This window comes from Neltuma alba, unplaced genomic scaffold, assembly GCF_004799145.2.
Source record: "Neltuma alba isolate B1F8T4 unplaced genomic scaffold, ASM479914v2 tig00010384_pilon, whole genome shotgun sequence".
NCBI classification, from domain to species: domain Eukaryota; kingdom Viridiplantae; phylum Streptophyta; class Magnoliopsida; order Fabales; family Fabaceae; genus Neltuma; species Neltuma alba.
The window spans coordinates 511,024-515,845 of NW_021635287.1; the positions used below are offsets into that span (position 1 = coordinate 511,024).

Consider the following 4,822-nt stretch of genomic DNA (forward strand, 5'->3'; position numbering starts at 1 on the left):
CACATGCAGTAGCTTCAACCCATTTCAAGACATAGTCCACAGCAACCAGAATGTACTCTTGATTGAGAGACTTTAGAAACGGGCCCATGAAGTCTATTCCCCATACATCAAAGAGTTCAACTTCCATAATATTATTCAGAGGTATTTCATTCCTTCTTGATATGTTTCCCACTCGTTGACACCGATCACATCGGATCACAAAGGCGTATGCATCTTTAAATAGCGAAGGCCAATAAAAACCACTTTGAAGGACTTTGACAGCAGTTTTCTCTCCTCTAAAGTGCCCACTATAGGCTGAAGAGTGACAACACTCTAGAATATCTTACTGCTCAACTTCTGAAACACATCTTCTTATCATCTGATCGGCACATCTTTTGAACAAGTAAGGTTCTTCCTAGAAGTACATCTTTGCATCGTGAAGAAATTTCCTCTTTTGATGGGAGTTAAGGTCTAGTGGCAGAGTTCCACAAACCAGATAATTAACCAGATCTGCATACCATGGAGTAGTTGAGTTATCCATAAAGAACAAGCATTCATCGGGAAAAGCTGCATTGATCTCTTGCCAATGATCATGTTGAGCTTCACTACTTAATCGAGATAGATGATCTGCTACTTGGTTCTCAGTGCCTTTCCTATCAACAATTTCCAAGTCAAATTCTTGAAGCAAAAGGACCCAGCGAATCAGGCGTGCTTTGGAATCTTTCTTGGTAAATAGATACTTTAGGGCAGAGTGGTCTGTATAGATAGTTACTTTGGTGCCTACAATATAAGACCGGAATTTCTCACAAGCGAACACCACTGCAAGCAATTCTTTCTCTGTAGTAGTGTAGTTAAGTTAGGCATTATCCAAGGTTTTACTAGCATAGTAGATGGGATGGAAGACCTTTTCTACTTTTTTCCCTAGAACTGCTCCAACGGCAAAATCACTAGCATCTGCCATAATGATGAAAGGTAGCTCCCAATTAGGTGCCACTAAAATTGGTACTGAGGTGAGCTTCTTCTTTAATTCTTCAAAAGAGTTCATACAAGCATAATGAAACTTGAACTCCCTATCTTTCTCCAACAAATTGCACAAAGGCTTAGTGATTTTAGAGAAATCTTTAATGAAACGACGGTAGAATCCCGCGTGACCCAAGAAACTTCTAATACACTTAACACTTATTGGTGGAGGCAATTGCTCAATAACAAATACCTTTGCCTTATCAACTTCTAGGCCTTGTTTGGATACTCGATGACCAAGGACAATGCCCTCTTGCACCATGAAGTGACATTTTTCCCAATTCAGAACCAAATTAGTTTCTTCACATCTTTGCAGAACAGCTGCCAAATTATCTAAGCAACAATCAAAAGAATCTCCAAAAATGGAGAAGTCATCCATGAACACTTCAATTGTTTTCTCAATCATGTCAGCAAAGATGGCCATCATGCATCTTTGGAATGTTGCTGGAGCATTGCAAAGACCAAATGGCATTCTTTTGAAGGCAAACGTGCCATATGGATAAGTAAAGGTTGTTTTCTCTTTATCTTTTGGGGCTATTACAATTTGGTTGTATCCTGAATACCCATCCAAAAAACAAAAGAATTCTTACCCAGCAAGTTTATCCAACATCTGATCAATAAATAGCAGCGGGAAATGGTCTTTTCTGGTTGCTGCATTTAATTTTTGATAGTCCATACAAATTCTCCACCCAGTCACAGTACGAGTTGGAACTAGCTCATTTCGGGTGTTAGCCACTACAGTTATACCGCCTTTTTTAGGGACGCATTGAACTGAGCTCACCCATAAACTATCAGAAATAGGGTAGACTATGCCAGCAGAAAGGCATTTAAGGATCTCTTTCTTGACTACCTCTTTCATAACCGGATTTAATCTCCTTTGATGCTCAATGGAAGGTTTGTGACCATCCTCTAATAAAATCTTGTGTGTACAAATAGAAGGGCTGATCCCTTTGATGTCAGCTATGGACCACCCAATAACTTTCTTGTGGTGTCTCAAGACCCTTAACAGTTTCTCTTCTTGCAACGTGGACAACTGAGAAGAAACGATTACAGGTAATGTAGTAGAATTACCCAAGTAGGCATACTTGAGATGTGATGGTAAAGTCTTCAACTCTAACACCGGCGGTTCATCCATAGAAGGCTTTAGAGGAGAGCTTAAAGCACTAGTCACATCCAAAGGCTCAAAAGTCTTAGCTTTTCGATACGGAAATGCTTCAATACTCATCATTTCTGTATAAGCTTCAACCTTGCCATCAATACTACTTGTTTCTCCAATCAACAATGCTTCTAATGGGTCTTTGGTCAAAGAGTTAATCAACTCCTCTTGCACTGTAGAATCAATCACATCGATACAATTTCAATGAGCAGAATCATCTGGAAACTTCAATGCTTGATTCATGTTGAATATCACCTTCTCATCATTTACTCGCATGGTGATCTCACCCTTTTCTACGTCAATGAGGGTTCTTGCGGTAGCTAAAAATGGCCGTCCCAAAATAATGGGGATATTCCAATCTACCTCACAGTCTAACACAATGAAATTAGCTGGGAATATGAATTTATCTACCTTCACCAAGACATCTTCTACAATCCCTTTTGGATATGAGATACTTCTGTCAGCAAAGACCAATGTAACAGTTGTTGGCCTTGCTTCACCCAAATTTAATCGATTGAATACAGCTAGAGGCATCAAGTTAACACTTGCTGTCAAATCGTATAGGGCTTTTCTATTGAAGTGTTTGCCAATGTTGCATGGAATATAAAAACTGCCTAGATCTCTCAATCTAGGTGGGATTTTTTGCTGCAAGATGGCACTACAATCTTCAGTTAGGGCTACTGTTTCAAATTCACCAAATCTCTTCTTCTTGGATAGAACATCCTTAAGAAACTTAGCATACTTAGGCATCTACTCTAATGCTTCAGTAAAAGGGATGTTGATGTGTAATTGCTTAAACATGTCCACAAATTTCTTGAACTGGACATCTTTATCTTTCTTCCTGAACCTTTGAGGAAAGGGAAGTGGCGGCATCTATATAGCAGGAGGGGGAGTTGTCTTCTTCTTTTTATCATCAACCATTTCACCCTCTACATTCTTTCCTTGAACCACATCATTGAGATTTTCTTCTGTTTGTTTCCTTTTCTTGGTTTCTTCCTCTTCTACTATACCACCTTCTTCTGAAAGCTCATTTGTATCAAGGTCAGTCACCATACTGTTAGTAATGTCCTTGCTGGTCTTACTAGGCCTCTAAATGTCAGGTAATTGCTTTCCACTTCTGAAACTGATAGCTTTGCACTCTCCATTACCATCCCTTTTTGGATTGGGAATGGTATTACTTGGTAAGCTGCTTCTTATGAGTACATTCATTTGTGAAGCCAGTTGACCCATTTGAACCTCGAGATTCTTGATAGCAGTTTTATGGAGAGAAAATGTTGCCTTATTCTCAGCCCTTACAGATTCTTGATTTGCTAATAGCTGAGCAAACATCTTCTCAATTTTGGATTCCTCCTTTTGAGGATGCTGCTGTTGCAGTTGATGTTGTTACGGTTGACCATGAAAACTAGGAGGCCCCATTTGTTTAGCACCTAATGGTAATATTTGTGGTGGATTCAAACTTGGCCCATTTTGCCAGGAGAAATTTGGGTGATTTCTCAAATTTGGATTGTAAGTTTGAGAGTAAGGGCTTCCTTGTGGTCTTTGCTGCGTATTATTCATATAATTGGCTGTCTCCAAGGTGTATGGGCATTGATCAGAATGATGTTCCTCATTACAATGGTCACAAGTGTATCCCGGAGCCTAAAGTGCATGAACTCCTGCAGCATTTCCTTTCTTAATCTGCAATTCCAGATTGTCAAATCTCTTAGATATTGCTTTGAGTTGCGATGCAATATCCCTTGATGATGAAGAACTAGGCTCCTTATATCTCCCAGAACTCTGCCTTCTCTTGTTATACTGTTGCATAGTGCTAGATGCCACCTCTTCATACAGTTCATATAGGCATATAGCTCATTTACCTTTATCTTTCCAATTCCTCCGTTTGAAGCGATATTCAGTATTGTCACTGTCTGATCATTCAACCCATTCCAGAAGGCTTCCATTAGAGCATATTTCTTTTGCTCATGATTTGGACAATTTCTCTATATATCCTTGAATCTTTCCCAAGCCTCGTAGAATAACTCATCCGGATGCTGCTCGAAAGAAAGCAATTCACCCCTCAATGTAGCACGTTTGCCCCTTGGAATAAATCTGAACTTGAACTTAGATACAAGATCATCCCAAGTCTTAATGGAGTGTTCTGGTAAAGAATTCAACCACGTTTTTGCCTTGTGAGATAACGACATGGGGAACAACCTCAATCGTAGTGCATCTTTAGTAACCCCATTTTGTTTGAAGTTCTCACAAACCTCTATAAACTTGGTTAAATGCTCATTCGGATCATCATTAAAATTTCCTTCAAAAGTACCCATCATCCTTAGTAGTTGAATCATAACGGGCCTGATTTCAAAATTCCTGGCTTGAATGTCTGGTAGTCGGATACTTGAGTAAAAAGTCTGCCCTTCTTTATCCAAATAGTCATCCAGGGTGTACACGTCGTTCTCATCTTCCTCCTGAAAGGAATTAAAAGACACGTAGCGGAAATTAAGTTTAAAATTTTTCAATTCCTCGCTCAAATCTACTGATTGTGTTTAAGTCAAGTGGTAAGAGGTGTTACCTGCGGCATTCGAATCAATGGTGGCTCGGGGATTCTGACGTTCGGGATGTCTATGCTCTTCTTTTGATCGTGAGAAGTTGAAACCTCAGATCGGCTTCCTCTACCAGTATCCA

The 4,822-nt window shown here is 39.6% G+C and overlaps 1 pseudogene; it reads right to left on the reverse strand.

Annotated features, from left to right (window-relative positions):
- Positions 1-394: 394 nt before the first annotated feature.
- LOC114756298 (uncharacterized) lies at positions 395-2,905 on the reverse strand (annotated as a pseudogene).
- Positions 2,906-4,822: the final 1,917 nt, after the last annotated feature.